This window comes from Pongo abelii, chromosome 13 (genome assembly GCF_028885655.2).
Source record: "Pongo abelii isolate AG06213 chromosome 13, NHGRI_mPonAbe1-v2.0_pri, whole genome shotgun sequence".
NCBI classification, from domain to species: Eukaryota; Metazoa; Chordata; class Mammalia; order Primates; family Hominidae; genus Pongo; species Pongo abelii.
Genome location: NC_071998.2, coordinates 18460499 through 18480664, shown reverse-complemented (window position 1 = coordinate 18480664; position 20166 = coordinate 18460499). Strand labels below are relative to the sequence as shown.

The following is a 20166-nucleotide window of genomic DNA, read 5'->3' as shown; positions in this document are numbered from 1 at the left end:
AGTAATACAATCATCCTTCTTAGAGTAAAAACTACCTCTTGATTGTGGTAAGCTTTTACTGTCCCATAAAACAGGAGCCACAGTACCTTATGAATGCAAAACTGTGACTTCCTACAGTGTTTCCATACAGAACATTGTCTTTCTGGTTTCCTGGGCTGTTTTGAAAAAGTTTTCATTAATAGACTTTTCAGAAATTATTATTAGTAGCATTTTTTTCCAGCTTTGCTGTTTTCATCACTCCCTCTTTGCTCAGACTCCAGCATTCAGTATCGTATTGGTCCAGATGTAGGTTTATATGCTCATTTTTAGCTTATTTCTTGTACCTTGCAGCACACTGTATGCATTCAGCCCTTAAGGGGTTTATTTTACAAACTGTGTGCCTGTAAGGTGTATTAGCAATAAGATAGAAAATTGAGCAAGTTTATGCCATAATTTTGTAGAAAAAAAGAATCTGCTCAATTCGATATTTCATCTATGAAAAACTTGCAATACGAGCAGTTTCAAGGAATAAGAAGAGAAAAAAAAGAGTTTATAGGTCGGCCAGGTCTGGTGGCTCACGCCTGTAATCCCAGCACTTCGGGAGGCCGAGGCCAGCGGATCACTTGAGGTCAGTTCGAGACCAGCCTGGCTGACATGGTGAAACCCCTGTCTCTACTAAAAACAAAAACAAAAACAAAAATTAGCCAGGTGTGGTGGTGTGTGCCTGTAGTCCTAGCTACTCGAGAGCCTGAGGCATGAGAATTGCTTGAACCTGGGAGGTGGAGGTTGCAGTAAGCCGAGCTTGTGCCACTGCACTCCAGCCTGGGTGACAGAGTGACACTCGGTCTCAAAAAAAAGAAAAAAAAAATTTATGGGTCATTTGTGGTTTATTTATTTCTGCAAAATGTCCATTCCCATCTTTAGCCCACTTTTAATTGGGTGATTTTTTTTTAGTAAGAAAAACTTTATATATTAAACATTGATTTTTAAATGATTTACTATATCCAATCAACAGCTTTCTTTAAGAACTCTCTAATGCAAAATAGAAGAGTGGTAGAACTTGAGTACAAAAAGGAAAAAATTCTAATTAAATGTATCTTTGATTAACAGAAAAATAATTTAAGCTACAATAATGTTGTTATTTCAGAATACCCCAGTTACAAAGTAACAGTAAGAAGATGGTGATCTACAAAACTTTACTTGTGACATAATTCTAGTGTAGTTTATTTAAGAAATAGAAAAGAAAATGATTGGATTACAAATAAGATTAATATAATGATACATCAGTATTATGAGTATCTTTCTTACATAAATAATATTTTCTGAAGACATGGATAGTAAAAAAGGTAGCACAATGAAATTATACAGGGACAACTTATTAAAATAAATAAGCATGCTCAGTTCATTGTAAGGAAGTAAAATTTGTTTTCTGAAAACAAATGGAAAGAAATAATAACCATGTTAGCCCAGAGAAAGGAATACACTTGAATTATAGATGAAAAAGGGCATATAGATGAAAAATAGGTCAAGATAAGGGAAAAGCAGCAGAAACATCAGTTCTCAGGCAGTGTGCCTGAGATTATTACAGTGTGCCCAATTAGTTTATGTCACTTTTAAAAAGTCATTTAAATAAATATTTTGTGGAAGAAAAAATATCTGAACATCAGGTATGGTCTGATCCATAATGATCCAACAATCTGTCATAACTCATTCTAGGAGTATTCTTACACAGTTTGCAAGAGAAATCACATGTGGAGCTATAGGGGAACATTTATCAAAATTCATAAAGCCATTTAACCTGAGTGTTACATAGTACATAGTGACCATCATACAATAGTAAAAATACAATATCTGATACTATTTTTACAAGCTACGGTGTAAACAATTTAGGCTCTTTTTAAAAAAATAAAAGAAATTTGATTACAACTTTATTTCAAGCATTTTCAGTTAGATACAGGTTTATATATTTTCACTCAAAATAGCAAAAGACCTTCTGTAGGTAAAATATATTATGTGTTTAAATGCTTGCATTCTGAAGTATGACTTGCCATGTATGAGTTCAGTTAGGACAATGAAGCTGCTGTAGCAAAATCCTGGCTGATGATGAAGACTCGGAAACTTTTCATCTTTCATGCAGCCATTCAATATTTTGTGTATTTACATGAAGGAGAAAAGAGGGGAGGATACAAAGAGAGCCAGTATTCTATTTGGATGAAGCAGCCTAATTCCAGAGAATGAGCTTTCCATTTTGAACTCAAAGACTGTGGTCCCCAAATTGAATTCTTACCAGTCCTAGGAGCTGCCTTTGCCTGTGAGGCAACACTTGATGATGAAGTGAGCTAAAGGAAAGTGTTAACTGAACTACAGAGATGGTTGCCTGTAAAACAAGTTTCCAAACACGCTCAGGCCCACACAGAGGTGGGGTGCAGCCAGAACCATCAATTAAAAAAAAACTGCTCTCACAGATGCAGACATAGAGCTTGCAGGAAGAGTAACAGTTCTGGGGGCCTGGTTGTAGTTTCCAATATCTGCCTTCCCCACCCTCTGCGACTCTTCTATTTTTCTGCTTTGTTTAATTTGATTCCAAGGATTTCATTAGCAACTTTCTGAAAATACAGGAAGACACAGTCTCCTGTCTTGGCTGAGATAAAGTGGCTACTAAAACCATTTTCCTGGCAAAACCACAAGTGTTTTTCAGGTTTTACTGTTTCCATGTGCACCAAATCAATTTTATTGCACACCAAGGCAACCAGTAGAAAGCTTCTGACTCTTCGCTCCCTTTCTTCAGTACAATGTACCGATCTTTTAAATTCTCCAAGCTTTGCTAATTTGTAACAAGAGGATTCTCTGTGGTCCATAGATAAATGCACCCACCTTCTTGCCGCCTATTGTATGCACCCCCTACATCCCATACTTGAAGAGTAACATTGAAGTTTCCTGGCAATGTTATCCTGCTCAAAAATATGTATATATATTCACCACTATAGTTTAGTTTTATTGGTTCCCAAAAGTTTCTTGAGCAAAACTCATAGGTCTTCCAGGAGGTGCTGCTTCAAACATGACTAATTTCAGTTGCCATTCTTGATTTCTTTCTTGGGGTCTGATGGAATTCAATGTGGTGCTCAGGCTAGCTCCCCAGGCAGAGGGAGAAGGAAAGGAGAGCGCCTCCATAGTCGGGGAGAGAAGGAAGGGAGCAGGACCCTGCCCTGGGATCTGGGTGCCCTGGAGATATCAGGGGAAACTAGTTGATGACACTTTTGTTAAATGAACCAGTACTTTCACATGCTTTTAAGTAAAAATGAAATTTAACTGGAAGGACCCAAATCAAACATGGTATCTCTTGAGTTATCTCTCACTATGGATGACAAAGGCTGTGGTCAAAGTTGATTTCATTCAATTAACTTGATGGACATTAAACAAACTGTATAAGCCCAGAAAATGAGGGTTCTGGGAGATCTGTTATTACAGAAATGCAGAGGTGTCCTAACTCATGTCATGTGAAGATTGCCATGATGCAGATAAGGACATGACTACGAATGTGCAGGCTATGGTTTGCCCTGACCTGGGTCCATGACCATGCCTTGAGGATGGAAGAAACACCAGAGCGCCCTCAGATAAGATGGCTGGAGGGCATGACAAAAACCATGAAGGTAGGACCAGACTGTGCAGGCAAGATGAATGCTGGCATCTGGCTGAATAGAGAAATTCGAACAAACAAAATCCTTTTTCTGCAAGCTCTTCACATAATTCTACTCCACCTGGAGCTTCATGACTGAAATGAGTGGTTATCTATATTCAGGTCTAGTCAGACGTGCTGATTAATTATAGTTGAACAGCATACATATATCATGCTTTCTTACATATTTAATCTATCCCATGTATACATAAGATTTTGAAGGATAAATTATTTATTAGCATTAAAGTGTAAAATTTGCTTGATAACTATAAAATGTCTTAAATACACTAGTATGAATGTTGAAATTATGCCAAATGACCAATGTGAAGGGTAGTGTTACTACGATGGGTATGTCCTGCCACTGCGTCCTTTAGGAGATTTCTTTTTTTTTTTTTTTTATTATTATACTTTAAGTTTTAGGGTACATGTGCACAATGTGCAGGTTAGTTACATATGTATACATGTGCCATGCTGGTGTGCTGCACCCATTAACTCGTCATTTAGCATTAGGTATGTCTCCCAATGCTATCCCTCCCCCCTCCCCCCACCCCACAACAGTCCCCAGAGTGTGATGTTCCCCTTCCTGTGTCCATGTGTTCTCATTGTTCAATTCCCACCTATGAGTGAGAACATGCGGTGTTTGGTTTTTTGTCCTTGCGACAGTCTACTGAGAATGATGATTTCCAATTTCATCCATGTCCCTACAAAGGACATGAACTCATCATTTTTTATGGCTGCATAGTATTCCATGGTGTATATGTGCCACATTTTCTTAATCTAGTCTATCATTGTTGGACATTTGGGTTGGTTCCAAGTCTTTGCTATTGTGAATAATGCCCCAATAAACATATGTGTGCATGTGTCTCGATAGCAGCATGATTTATAGTCCTTTGGGTATATACCCAGTAATGGGATGGCTGGGTCAAATGGCATTTCTAGTTCTAGATCCCTGAGGAATCGCCACACTGACTTCCACAATGGTTGAACTAGTTTACAGTCCCACCAACAGTGTAAAAGTGTTCCTATTTCTCCACATCCTCTCCAGCACTTGTTGTTTCCTGACTTTTTAATGATTGCCATGCTAACTGGTGTGAGATAGTATCTCATTGTGGTTTTGATTTGCATTTCTCTGATGGCCAGTGATGGTGAGCATTTTTTCATGTGTTTTTTGGCTACATAAATGTCTTCTTTTGAGAAGTGTCTGTTCATGTCCTTTGCCCACTTTTTGATGGGGTTGTTTGTTTTTTTCTTGTAAATTTGTTTGAGTTCATTGTAGATTCTGGATATTAGCCCTTTGTCAGATGAGTAGGTTGCGAAAATTTTCTCTCATTTTGTAGGTTGCCTGTTCACTCTGATGGTAGTTTCTTTTGCTGTGCAGAAGCTCTTTAGTTTAATTAGATCCCATTTGTCAATTTTGGCTTTTGTTGCCATTGCTTTTGGTGTTTTAGACATGAAATCCTTGCCCATGCCTATGTCCTGAATGGTATTGCCTAGGTTTTCTTCTAGGGTTTTTATGGTTTTGGGTCTAACGTTTAAGTCTTTAATCCATCTTGAATTAATTTTTGTATAAGGTGTAAGGAAGGGATCCAGTTTCAGCTTTCTACATATGGCTAGCCAGTTTTCCCAGCACCATTTATTAAATAGGGAATCCTTTCCCCATTGCTTGTTTTTCTCAGGTTTGTCAAAGATCAGATAGTTGCAGATATGTGGCGTTATTTCTGAGGGCTCTATTCTGTTCCATTGATCTATATCTCTGTTTTGGTACCAGTACCATGCTGTTTTGGTTACTGTAGCCTTTAGGAGATTTCTATAGCATCACGATGAAGTCCATCTGTGTGTGAGAGAGAGGCTTGCACTCGCCTTCCTTACCAGCAATGGAAAAGTGCTCAGGGGACCCAGCTTGGCCTGAGTACAAAAACAAACCTAAGAAGCTTCAAAGTCAGCTCTCCTGTAGTATGTGCTCACATCCCTGAAAGAAAAACAAGAAAATCCCAAACTCCAGATTTTCTAATATAAGCTCTAGTGAAATACTTACCTTTCTTGAGTCAAAGCAGAAGCAACTGCTAACTAGAAATGTCAGCCTGCTGCCTCAGAGAATTTCTATGGCTGTTCTGGGGTGAAGAGGGTGGAGTCTTTGGCTTTCTTACCACAGGTGATCAGGTAAGAAGGAAACACAGCATCCTCTATGAAGAAATGCTGTCCGAGGTGATACCTGGAATCCAAAGCTTTTCTAAAGGAGACCTGGGAGAGGACTCCACACCCATCAACCAATACCAGCCCAGCCCAAAGGGTGCAAATTTGCTTCTTTCTGACACCCAGTGGAGAAACAATCACCAGCTCTTTTCCAGTGAGTCCAGCACTGTCTGCAATTGGATTTGCTTTAGTTGCAAGGATTGTAAGCTAGTTGATGTGTGTGTATGTGTGTGTGTGTGTGTGTGTGTGTGTGTGTGTAGGTGAAGCTTGAGGCACCTGGTGTTAGTTTTTCTATCCAGTTGTATTAAAATTGGCATGAAATTTCTTATCTAGAATTTCAGGCCTCCAGCTGTGAGCCTTATTCAGCTATCATTGATTTCATCACCAAAAAAGATAAAACCGGGAAATGGAATGTGTGTGAGAGAGTCCAAATGATTGTTTCTTTTATCCTTAACTAACTCCCTTTCCTCAGCCCCTCTCCTGCACCTACTGGTTTTCTGAGGTTTATTCCCGCAGTCTTTAGTAAACTAATTTTAAATGTGCGAATGGGCTGACCAGGTTAGAGACTCCCAGGGAAGAACTATGCTATGTATCCCACTAATAAGTTCTCCTTATGGAGCTAAAGTCTTTCACTGGAGCTGTTTCCAGTATAACTTGATGTAGCATGTGGGATAGTCTCTTCGTGGAGCACCACTGCTATCCCAGCTGGCCGATACCTGTTTCTTCTAAGAGGAAAATCAGGTAAGTTATCCTAAAGCGCCTTTGGGAAATCGTGCCGTTCAGAGAGCTGCGTTGTGCTCATGCATCTGGAAGGTCTTGCTGTCCATGCACTGACTTCTAACTCCATGTCCTCCGTTCCTGGGTGTTTGCCCGCAGGGTGGCATGATGGCTCACTGAAAACTGAAGATGACATGGAAGATGAAAAGGGAGAGGAGAAAGTCCTGCCCAGTAACGATAGGAAGATGAGCACAATGCGGTGACCTCACAGGTCTCCATGCCTCAGCTCAGCTCTGATGAAGAGGCTCATGTCATACAGTCTCTTCAGATGATCACAGAGAAAAAAGGTGGTGACAGAGAGGCAGATGTTTTACTGTTTCCACTTCTGGAACTTGTTGCAGGGTATGAAGAGGGTCAGCACCAGAAAAGATATAGAATATCATGTCTGCAGTGATGCAGACATTCACCACCAGGCAGCACTGACCAACTTATGGCAATAAGTCCCGCAGACCAGAATTACACCCATCAAATGCCTCACTCAACATATGTCAGCCCAGAAGACTCTTGCAGTGGTGAACCAGTCTCTTTATCCACCAAGCCTGACCCAGCAGGCAGGAGAGGCCCAGTACCAAGATGATCATCCATAATAACCTGCACACTGCATCGATGACGGAGGCCAGCCCTAACAGCCCATGGCCCTCAGGAGGGAGAGGCAGTAAAGGGCTCCTTCTCTCTTTGTCCTGATGAATGGGCATTGCACCAGAAAGATGAACATTAGGAGCAGATTATCAGAGCCTCAGTCCAGCCACCATCTCCTCTATGATGACCCAGATGGGCAAACCTTCTGAAGGCAAAGGTCCAACCAACATCCTGGGTGGCTGGCGTTTTCTGAATTTCTATAGCTCATCACAAAGTGCAGCAGGAATGGGAGTATTTGGTGCACTTTGATTTTGCGGTTGCCTCTGATGGCCAAGAGACTTAGGGCCAAAGATTTCTCCTGACCCAAGGTCCAGGTCATATTTCTGCAGCACAGCTGTGACCCTCATCCCAACTACAGCTGCTAGCACAATCTCCAGTACTATTTGCAAATGATTATACTAACATCAGGTTATAAAACCTTGTTGTTTTTAATTTGAGTTATATCTTTAAAATACAAAATGTCTTGTTTTTTATGTTTCTGTTCATGTGGTACATTTTCCAGGATAAGATGCGCTGTGCTGTAATGGCAAATAAACCCTCCGAGTCTCAGTGGCTGGCCTCCTCAAAGTTTATTTCTTGCTCACAGGGTCTGCCGTGAGACCAGAGACTCTCCAGAGCAACTCCTCTTCCACCCCTGCCCAGGAAATAGAACATGTGCATAACTGAGAGACAAATCGTGTAGAAAAACAAGGTGATTTTCCTAGAGAAGGACTGAAGTGCTTTGCTAGTATTAGTCACTATGATAAAAAGTAGAGAAGAACTCTTCTGTTTCTTTAATCATCTAAGAGACAGAGCATTCACTTGGAGTGAAATATTTAAACTATTTCTTCATCTCTTGAATTAAAAGACCTTAATAACATGAATTCAGAACTGGAATATAAATAATAAACCCAGCAGAGTTTGGCACCACAATTTTTATTTCCTCTTGAAATACCAAGGCTATTTTCTCATGTAAATTATATACATATCTATATACATATTTTCAAGGACTGAAATTAATTTTAACATCCTTAAAACATCAAATAGTATCATATTTCCTGTAAAATGGCTGGTTACCTCAAAGGCAGCATTTTAACATCCTTAGCTGCTTTAAAAGATTATCAGCAGTCTATAGTAAATATTACATGAGACATTTAAAGAATGGTGCTTGATTTCATCATTTAAAAATCTTAGTCAAGAAGAGGCAAGAACAATTTCTTAGAATCAAAGCTCCTTCATTGGGAAATCATTCATCTTGAAAAAAGCAGAAATATTTTAGCTAATAAAAAACATTTTATTACTAAATTAGCATTGCAGAAGTTGTAAAAATCTCATTTTGCTTTAATTTGTTAAAGTCAAAGCCTTATATGCACCTTTGATTTTTATAAAATTTTAACAATTTGAAAATAAAATATTAAGCATTAAAAGTAAATAGGAAAAATTAAAAATAAAATGAAAGCCAATGAAATGGAACACAGACCAATAATAAAATCTGTGCTGCCAAAAGCTGATGCTTTGAAAAGATTATTAAAAACTGCAAAACACCTAGCAAAAGGAAAACATCACCAATATCAAGAATATAAAATGGGACATTATTATAGACCCTAGAGATACTACAAGGATTATAATAATATATATGCTGAACAACTTTATGGCAAGAAATTTGACAATTTAAATGAAAAGCATGCATTTCAATTTTTTATGGTATAGTTACTTGCAACTCTGGAGAGCCCACATAATTCATATAGTAGCCATCTTCTAGCTTTGTGGGTTCTCTGTAAAAAAGAAACTGGAGGAGTCACAGTAAACGAACGACATATACTTTCCACCCTTACATGAGTAGAGAATAATCTGCTAGGGCAAATGGGCCGGGGGTCGTGGCTCACACCTGTATTCCCAGCACTTTGGGAGGCCGAGGCGGGTGGATCACCTGAGGTCAGGAGTTCGAGACCAGCCTGTTCAATATGGTGAACCCCCGTCTCTACGAAAAATACAAAAATTAGCCAGGCGTGGTGGCAGGCACCTGTAATCCCAGCTACTCAGGAGGCTGAGGCAGGAGAATTGCTTGAACCCAGGAGGCAGAAGTTGCAGTGAGCCGAGATGGAGCCATTGCACTCCAGCCTGGAAAACAAGAGGGAAACTCTGTTCAAAAGAAAGAAAAAAAGAAAAGAAAAGAAAAAAGAAAACAAAAAGAATCTCCAAATGCTCAAATAAACTCTATAAAATTTAAATGTGTTTTAATTTTTCTCTTACTGTTAGGAAATTGATATTTTAAGAGAAAACAACTAGTCAGTGATTGTTTCTAGGAGAACTCCATTTTGTGGAAGCTCCTCTGAGACTTACATAAACTTTAGGGGAGCTTATGAGACTTACATAAACTACAGGACTTACATAAACTACAAGTTTATGAGACTTACATAAACTACAGGAGCTTTAGGGGAGCTCCTGGGAGAGCCTGAGCTTCTCCTGATTCAGGTCCCCTTTGTGTGTTCACTAAGAGTCTTCTCTTTGCCGAGTTTTATAACAAGGTTGTTGAAAATGGAAGAGTATTTTCAGCCATGAGCTTACTTTGCAACATTCAGCTTTCTTTAGAGTTTCAGGAAGTTCGTAATTGTCTTATAATGAACAAGAACTTTCCTATAAGAAGAACTACAAAGCATGCCATTCAGAAAATAGGTAATAGACATTAATCCCAGGAATACTAAATATTTTAGGAAGTCTCTAGGTTCAGAAAAACCCAGGAGCCCTGTGGACTGAATGCCAACCTCCCCTCCGTCCCCCCTGCCCCTCCGACCCCCAACCCCCAACCCCTCTCACCTCCGCAGTGAGCTCCCTGCTTTCAGGCTCAACTCCTAAAGTCCTCTTTCCTTGCTGGATGAGTCTCCCATGAAGCCCTTTCCATCTCTCCACTGCTCAGAGCTCTCCAGAACTCACACTGTGAGATCTCCAGAACTCACATTGTGATTTAAATCCAGGATTTAAATCAAATATCTTTACTTACTAGTCAAAGCCCCACATGCTTGCCCTGAAATCCCTCTAGTTATTTAGTGTTAGAAACTCACCACTAGGACCATTATTTTGCTGTTAGATCTATTTTTGGGGGAAATGCCTAATGTCAGGATATTTTTTTTTTGAGACAGAGTCTTGCTCAGTCACCAGGCTGGAGTACAGTGACGTGATCTCGGCTTACTGCAACCTTCACCTCCCGGGTTCAACTGATTCTCCTGCCTCAGCCTCCCGAGTAGCTAGGACTACAGGCACGTGCCACTATGCCCAGCTAATTATTGTATTTTTAGTAGAGACAGGGTTTCACCATGTTGGCCAGGATGGTTTCGATCTCTTGACCTCGTGATCTGCCCGCTTCAGCCTCCCAAAGTGCTGGGATTATAGGCGTGAGCCACTGTGCCAGGCCAATGTCAGGATTTTTTGGCTTATCTTTACTGACCTGGTCTAATCCCCACAGATGAATATTTATTGATTTATTTATTTCTCTTTTTGGAGGAAGGAAGCCCTGTTGTCAGCATCCTAAAAGCTGGAAATGAGAAAAGCTGGGAATCTCAATTTTCAGTGTGTGCTTTGTTTTCAATATTGTACCCTTTCCTCAATTGGTCTCAGTGGTCTCCAGTCCAGAGACTCTCTGTTTTATCCTCTACGGAAAATGAACATTTTGTCCTTTATCCAGAAATGGACATCTGGGGCCGTGTTCAACCACTCCTAAAACACTAAAACAGACATTCAATAAATCCTCCTGTTTCCAGCCCCCCTTAATCCTCCAAGTTACATAACTGCAGATTGTAGCGCTCACATAGGAAACCCTGTGAGCAGCCTCCTTTGAAGCTGGTAATCCCTCCAGCCTTATTCCCCCACACTCTCAAGGGTATTGTAACTAAGGACCTCAGTTTTAAAAATATACTTTAGTCATCCACTCTCTTTATCTTCCTTCCTGCCCTTCTCACACCTTGATTAAAACCATTTTTTCCTTCCACCCATCCATGTCTCTTGACTCTGGCTTTTAGGTGGCAAGCTGCTGGACTTAGGACCAGATACAGTATCACATGTCATGAGCCTTTGGGGAGCTCTTCAGTTTACAACTTGGTGGCTCAAAGATTTCCTTTCTACTGCTTTAGACAGCTTTTTGGGGGGATGTGTTTTCCAAAATCAGCTGCTCTTTCCGTATAGAATCATACATTGAGATTACATCAGTGGCTGTGATGTCTAATGTAACAGAACATTCGATTCTCTTTGTCTATATGGTTTATAGAAAAACATCTCTTCTCATTGATATGTTTCTTTCCCCTTCCATCTCTGTTACTGTACTAACCATTACCAGATCTTTAACAATAAATTTAGGATTTTAAAATATATTCATGGCAGGAATTACTGTCTGCCTCTAGAGGTAACATTTGAGTGAACTGTCTTATTGTCATTGGCAACTTCCTTCAGATCATGCCACTGCATCACAGACTGGTCGACAAGAGTAAGACTGTCTCAAGAAAGAAATAAAAAAGATTAAAAAAAAAAAAAAAGAAACCTTTCTAAGGTAATAATTGGAGACACTGGCAAAGACATGTGACAGTGTTTTCACTTTCTTTTTTTACAATGTCAAAGTATAGAAATACCTAAATATTGAACTATGGAGAGATGATTGAATTGTACAATATTCCTATGTATGGCTGATTGATTCAGTTAGAACTTTACTCACATATTGAACTTCAAAATTTTCACTCCCCCGACCAGTGCTTTTTAGCCTTCTATTTTACTTTGCTTCTTAACACTCATCTCTGTCTAATATACTATATTTTTCTTGTTTATGGTCTGCCTTTCCCAGAATAGAATCTTCATGAAGGCAGAGATTTTTGTTTATATTTCGTTCATTCATCTAGCTCCAGTAATTAGAAAACTATAATGCACATGGTAACAACTCTCTAACTATATGTTGAATGAGTCATCAATGCTTTTTTCTTAACTTAAGGACATGGGAAAATGTCCATAAAGTATACAATAAAGTATGCAGACTCAGAACATAAAAAATACACACACACTCTCACACACATACACACACGACAAAATCTTGACTTCAGGGTGTTCTGCTGAACTTCAGTTGTTCTTGACTTCCACATGTGGAGGTGGAGCATCTTTGTTAAATTTATAAGTAATGTGATTTTCTTTGTTTATGAAATGCCAGGTTATATGTTTCCTTTGTCCAGTTTTGTATTCGTTTCTCTTCTGATTTGTATAAATTCTTCATATTCCATAAACACTACTCTTTTGTCATAGGTGTTGCAAATCATCTTCTTTCCACTAATGGCTTCTATTCCCTTTTTATAAAGTCTTTTGATAAACTAAAATTTTAATATTATTGTCGTAAAATGAACAAATGTTTTACTTCAGTTTACTGTTTTGTGTTTTGGGTATGAAATCCTTGTCCACTGGAAGGCATAAACTATTTCTTCATATTTTCTGAATTTTAAAGTTTTTTATTTTTTACTTTAACTCATTAGAACTTACATTTGTTTTTTTGTGTCAAGTGACAGGCAGGGGTCCAATTTTACATTTTTTCTCATCTGTAACTAATGTCCCAGTACTATTAATATTTAGAGTTGCCCATTCTTTCCCAATGGACCTGAAGCAGAAGATCTCATGCACTGGGTTCCCTTATAATTTGGCTATTTCTACATTTTGAGCTGTTTGTCTTTCTTATACAACTCTGTAGTCATGTAAGGAGTCTCCCTTCTGATGGAGTTACCTACCCCACTGATTTTTTTTTTTAGACTTTCTCTTTACTAATAAATATATTTACAAATACAAATCACCTTCTAAAGAATGCTTTAGTTGCACCCTCAAGCTTTGATATGTAGTGTTTTTATTGCCTTTCTGTTCTAAACATAACTTTATTTTCTTATTTCAAATGTATTTTTAAATTTCACAAAGTATAGTGTATTGTGATCTTCTGGTTAACAAAATCTGTGTTGTCAAATTGTGGTCTAAGAATATGATCATATTAATTATTATTATTATTTTTTTTTTTTGAGACGGAGTCTCACTCTATTGCCAGGCTGGAGTGCAATGGCGCCATCTCAGCTCACTGCAACCTCTGCCTCCTGGATTCAAGCAATTCTCCTGCCTCAGCCTCCCGAGTAGCTGGGATTTCAGGCACGTGTCACCACACCCAGCTAATTTTTGTATTTTTAGTAGAGGCAGGGTTTCACCGTGTTGGCCAGGATGGTCTCGATTTCCTGACCTCGTGATCTGACCACCTAGGCCTCCCAAAGTTCTGGGATTACAGGGGTGAGCCACTGCACCTGGCCCGATGATTATTATTTATTGATACTTGCTGTGGCCTAGTACACAGCAATTTTTATAAGTGTTTCATATCAACTTGAAAGGAAAGTATATTTTGTCATTTTTGAGTATTAGGGTCTGTTAATACCCTTTTTATAAAATTTTCATAAATAGTGTTTTCAAATATCCTTATTTTGAGATTTTGTTTTTGGTTTATTGCTCAACCAGTATCTGAGGGAAGTTTTATTTAATTGTGGCAAAATACAACATAAAATTACAATTTTAACCATTTTTAAATACAATTCAGTAGTGTTAAGCGTATTCGCCTTCAGAACACAGTCTCCACAACTTTTTCATCTTGTGAAACAGAAACTTTACATCCATTAAATAACTTGTCCCCTCCCCACAGTGAGAGAGGTATTTTAAACTGTCTGTCTGGAATATCTGTTCACTTATCATGATTTTGTCAACTTTTACATCATATGTATTGAGGCTTTTTATATGCATAAAGGTGAATTTTATTATTACTTCTTACTTTATAATAATGTATTATTTTAAGCATTTTAAGTACTTACAAAGCTGATTATGTATATTTAGTCTCTAAATACCTGCAAGGAATAAGTATAGTGCTTTATTTCTAAGGAGAAATTTCTGTTTTCACCTAGAGAATAGCAAAGTTCCCTATCCTTTCTCTCTTTAAAAAAATCAGTCTACTGTTTGAATGTGCCCTATTTTCTATGTGCTGGCTGAGTGCAGGCATCTCTATTCCCATTCATTATATCACAAAAGTCAAAGGCTTTATCTCTGATATCTGCAATGCTATCAACACCCCAAACTCTAAATACAGAGAATGGAAAGGAGAATTATTATGTATTATCTAGTGTCTCTAGGTGTTTTTAATTACAAAAGTTAGGTGTTGTTTTTAAGTTATCTTAGCCAGCCACCTTGATGAATTGGGAAGTCTCCATGACATAATATTAATCTGAAAAAATATAGTTTGTAGGTAGCATTTACTCAGTGATTCCAGAAATATATACTGTGAGCCCACCATGCACATGCTTATGGAAGTCCATAAATCATTCTGTCCACTTGAAGAATCATGGTTCATACATTTGGGAAGAGGGCCATATTTCTAAAGCAGGTTACCACAACCCGCAGGCAGGACGCAGAAACTCTGAACCTCTGAACTGAGCAGAAAATAAGTGTTTCCAGGGAGGGAGGAATAAGAAAGGCTAACATGTATGTAACATGTGTCCCATGTTCACTTTGGGGTGGAGACATAGCATTTAAATGTATTTCAGTTAGGCCTTGTACATCAAAAGGTGAAGTGGAGGATACGAAGGCGCTTAGTACACAGCCTTTGTAGACCGGCCAGAGCCATGCTGTGCTGGGTGGTCTCTTATTGGGAAGGAATGCTGGTCAGTTTCTGTGTTAAAGCTGCAAGAGAGAGGAGAAGTGTCAGGCAGTTGGTTGAAATCACTGGGCAAGACTTTTGAAAGGGCTGCTTTCTGCCTTCACCCTTAGGGAAGAAAGCCTTATGGTGGTTAGCCATTCTCTAGAGAAACCTTAAAAACCTCTGGTCCCTTTGACCAAGAGGAAGTCTGTTCAGTCAAGTGGGGAGCTTAGGATTCTCTTTATTTCTCAATATATAAGTCCTGCACTCATGGCCTAGCATGATCTAGCAAGGATTGAGTGTGATTCCACTAATGACAATTTATTTAGTCCTAAGTCCATGTATATGGACATGTAAATATATGGAAGACTGCTCAGCAAAATATTGGTTCTGTATATCTTTGATATCTTGGTGGTAGTTTCTTGGTGGTAGGTAGTTCTTCTTCATGTCTTTCCAAATTATTTTTATTTTGGGGGTTGTATATAAAGAGAATATTATAAGCAAACCAAAAAATGCAAATAGTATATATATAAAATGAAAAATAATTCAAAATGTTTAATTGCTCATGATGTCATAAAATGATAGACCTTCTCAGCAAGTGCATATATTTCCTTAACATGAAGTTGTTAACATATGGTCAGCATTTTCATTTCAACTTAATGTAGTTTATAGTTCTCACAATCTAAATTGACATTTACTTTAAAATATAGAAAAAGACTTCTCAGATGACAATGGTAAGGTTAATTATACATAATGGTCTCATTCTTTTTTTTCTGTGAACCAATATGTGAAATCAACGACTATCTTCTCTATGAAAGTTTTAGGCGGCTTAGACGACGTTCATGCTTTATTAGAGTCTCATCTCGAATGGGCAAGAGCCTGCATTGCTTAGGTTAGTACTGGACGTGGTGAAGTGATCCATGCCACATAGATGCATAAATCATTGTGAACAGCTGGGCAGTTTCAGGAGGCCAATTAATCAAGTGGAAACCAGGTGTAGAGGCCAATGAAAAGCTTCCCCTTTGCCCTCTGAAGGTTTGCTGAAAAATCAACTCAAAAAAGGTAAATTAACAGGAGAAATGGCATGCAAATTTATTAGTGTGCACAAAGAGAATCACAGAGTGATTGTCAATACCTTAGTGGGGTTCAGAAGCCTGTATACCATGTTGCGGAAGGGGAATCTCAGAGAAAACCTGGCTGTTTATTTCACCTTTATAGATTTTCTCCACAGACGCAAATCTAGTCCACGAAAGTCGGCTTTTCTGCTCTATTCCTGTCTGCTGGCCCTCTGAATAGCCACCTCAAGACACATCAAAGAACTATAGGGGTGAAATATTTTTGGTTTCCTTTAGCAAAGGTAAGGTTTGTATACCTTTACTCCTTTTGTATATCAGGCACCCAGCCACTCGCTATTGCTCACCTGCACCCCATCCTCATTCCAGAGGGTTATTTCCTGCTTGTATATGTTTCCTTGAACTGCCATAACGATGTACCGTAGACTAGGTGGCCTAAACCACAGAAATTTATTTTCTCACAGTTCAGCAGGCTGGGAAGTCCAAAGTTATGTTGTTTTGGCCAATTGGTTTCTGGTTTCTGGTGAGGGATCTTTTCCTGGCTTGTAGCTGGTCACCTTCTAGCTGTGTTCTCACATGGCCTTGTTTAACTGTGTGTATAAGGAGAGAGAAAGAGAGAGAGGGAGAGAGAACGTCAACCATCTGACCCCTACTTTGAGCCTCATACTTTGCATGTGACTCCCAAATCCATATGCACATTAATAAATGTGTATGCCTTTTAAAAAATCTACCTATAATCAGTTTGTTTTATAGGCTTCATAAAAAGCCACCAATCCTGTCAGATTAGGGGCCCAACCTAATCTGATGGGGTGTAACTTTAATTACCTAATGTCACTTTAATTACTTCCAAATGTAGTCTAAATGAATTCAGTTCATAGCAATCAGTCCCTAGCTTGGCTTAACCTGGTCCGCAGTCACAGGTGAAGCTGAGCTGTGGACTGAATTGCAGCCCGTCCGAATTCACATGTTAAATCCCTAACCTACAATTTGACTGTATCTCCAAATGTAGCCAAATTGGAGGTTAGGGATTTAACATATGAATTGGGACGGACTGCAATTCAGTCCATAGCTCGGCTTCACCTGTGACTCCAGGCCCGCTCTCACCCAGGTAAACAGATAGATTTCTCTGTAATTCAGTAGGATAAAACACCTTCTCCAATAAAGTCTTAACCACAGCTTTGGGGAAGGGCTTATCTTTCCAAGTTCGTTCTGCCATGAATATCTTCCCTCAGCTCTAGATTAACTTACAGAGTTCACTTATATCCTATAATCTTTTATCATGGTATAATTCTTTATATTAAATTTCTGTTGAAATCACTCTATGGTTTTTATCTCCTGATTTGACCTACACTGCTACAAGAACAGACAAGCTGAGAAGCATGAGCTTGAAATATAACTGCCCCTGGTGTTAATCATTACATTTTTGTGGAATATATCTGTTATAGGACTAGGTATTCACTTTAATTATACTTGTACTTTAGTTTTATTTAATTATACTTGTATTATGATTCTGCCATGTAAAATGTATGCCTGTGAAGAAAATCAAAATATTTCACCCCCAAATATCCTTCTTTGACATCTTTTGAGATGGCTGTTCAGAAGGCCTGCAAATAGAAGTAGCCCTGAAAAGCTGTCTTTCCTCAGAAGGGAGGTTTGCATCCGTAGAGAATCTGCCTTGATACAGCCAGGTTTCTCTGGGGCCCTTCCTCATCTGAGTCTAGTCTGACACCTTTAAACTTCTCAAATAAACATTTATCATCTATTTGCTGTGATGGCTGCTACCTGTGAGGTTTCAGCTACATAACAAGACCAGCTTTGCTGCCAGGCCTCCTCTTCTCTCCCTCCCATAACGTGTCCCACCACCATAACTTGATTCACCACCATAACCTGGTTTTGGCCATGCTCTGAGCTGCAGTTCTTTCTGTAGCCTCAAGATGGCATAAAAACTTCAACCATCTGACCCTCGCTTTGAGTTTATTAATACTTTGTATGTGATACGCAAGCCCACATGCATGTTAATAAATTTGTATGCCTTTTCTTCCGTTAATCTGCCTATTATCAGTTTGTTTTATAGGCTTACATTATCAAAACTTCAGGGGGAAAATGTAAACTTCCCTGCAATGCCAGTGCAGCACAAAGCTTAGAGCATATGGTAACCCTGAGAGGAGGGCCGCTGCATCAGGGGAACCTCAAAAGGCAACTCTGGAAGGTAGGGACAAGCAGGCAGAGGGAATCAGGGTGGCAGTGTGGGCGAGAGACCTGGACCACATAGCGTCTCTCTCAAGAGGGCTGCATGAAGGTGGTCACTAGGACAGGCTAGGACTGAGGAGTGGTGTATTTTGAACATGTCACTGGGGCAGAACGACACCAGATGTTCTCATACCCACACTGTTGGCCCACCATGCAGCAGCTGGAAAGAGCAGAACAGCCCTTCCTCCTGCTTACTGGTATCCTTACTGGAAAGCAGAAATGCTTAAAGATGCCTGTCCGTTAATACAGAACATGTATTGAAGACTGCATTTGGAGATCAGAGGCAATAAATTGAACACTACCATGATTCTCTTAGTCACTTTTTACATAATAGATTCTAATAATTTAAGACTTTTTCTGTATGTGATTTATTGTAGCCCATGTGTTACAAAGGATCTGAGAATTAGACACTTTAATTGTAATATATTACTAACTTTAATATGGAATGTTGTTGCCCCATTTACGGGAGTGAAATATGCTTAAAGAAACATTACGATGTGTCTAAAGTAACTTCTTAAACTTGCAAAAATCAGAGTGGATATGCCACATAATTGCACTCTAGTGTGAAAATTCAGAGATACAAGAGCAGGTCAGACACCACCTGGGAAAAGCTTTCACCTATCCTTTTATGATCAGAAATTATTTTGCAAATTTTGCATTTCTACAAAATTATCTTAGGTTATTATCTAAATTCACCATTTAAGATTCACCATTAAAAAAAAATTTCTGGGCCGGGCGCAATGGCTCACAGCTGTAATCCCAGCACTTTGGGAGGCTGAGACGGGCAGATCACGAGGTCAAGAGATCGAGACCATCCTGGCTAACACGGTGAAACCCCGTCTCTACTAAAAATACAGAAAAATTTAGCCGGGCGTGGTGGTGGGCTCCTGTAGTCCCAGCTACATGGGAGGCTGAGGCAGGAGAATGGCGTGAACCTGGGAGGCGGAGCTTGCAGTGAGCCCAGATGGCGCCACTGCACTCCAGCCTAGGTGACAGAGCGAGACTCCGTCTTAAAATATAATATAATATAATATAATATAATATAAAAATTAAAACTTCTGATACCTGATAAGAACAATGTCATATGAAGGAATTTCAAAATTGTGAATTCTTTTGTCTCTACCTTCTAAGGGAGGAGGGTGTACTATTTGTTCTTTAAATTCTTACGGTATTTCCACATTAGAGTCCCCAAATACAAGAGCTCTAATGAGAAAGTGACTGCCCAGAAATTTGGGCAGACATTTAATCCTTATGCCTTCATTTCTTTCATTGCTTAATAAACTCTAATGGATAATAGTGAACACATTTCTATATAGTTTCCGATCAACTGATTTTGTGAAAATTTAGTCAAGGAATCAAGAGAAAGTACATTTCAACAGACATTTCATCAAAAACAAAATTTAAAATGGCAACCTGTGTGAAACACTTTGGCAGAATAATAATAATAAATAATTTGGATACAAGCTGAATACATGAATTATTTTACTGGGGTAGATGATATGGGCATTGCATGCTTATTACGTTTTTGGTTTGTATTGCCCTACATGTTCTTTAATGTCCTAGTGTTTTGGCAAAGACAGGCATAAAATGAGCACTAATATTTTAGTTTCTGTTTTCTTCTTTTTTTTTTGAGACGGAGTTTCGTTGTCTCGCCCAGGCTGGAGTGCAGTGGCGCGATCTCGGCTCACTGCAAGCTCCGCCTTCCGGGTTCACGCCATTCTCCTGCCTCAGCCTCCCGAGTAGCTGGGACTACAGGCGCCCGCCCCCACGCCCGGCTAATTTTTTGTATTTTTAGTAGGGACAGGGTTTCACTGTGTTAGCCAGGATGGTCTCGATCTCCTGACCTCGTGATCTGCCCGCCTCAGCCTCCCAAAGTGCTGGGATTACAGGCGTGAGCCACCGCGCCCGGCCTAGTTTCTGTTTTC

The 20166-nt window shown here is 39.2% G+C and overlaps 1 long non-coding RNA gene and 1 pseudogene across 1 annotated transcript in view; one reads left to right on the top strand and one right to left on the bottom strand.

Moving 5' to 3' along the window:
- The window catches only part of LOC129047720 (uncharacterized), a 60797-nt gene that overhangs the window by 23245 nt on the left and 17386 nt on the right, over nt 1–20166 (top strand). The gene's annotated exons all lie outside the window — the stretch shown is intronic.
- Nucleotides 2422–3150, bottom strand: LOC100436802 (ras-related protein Rab-28-like; annotated as a pseudogene).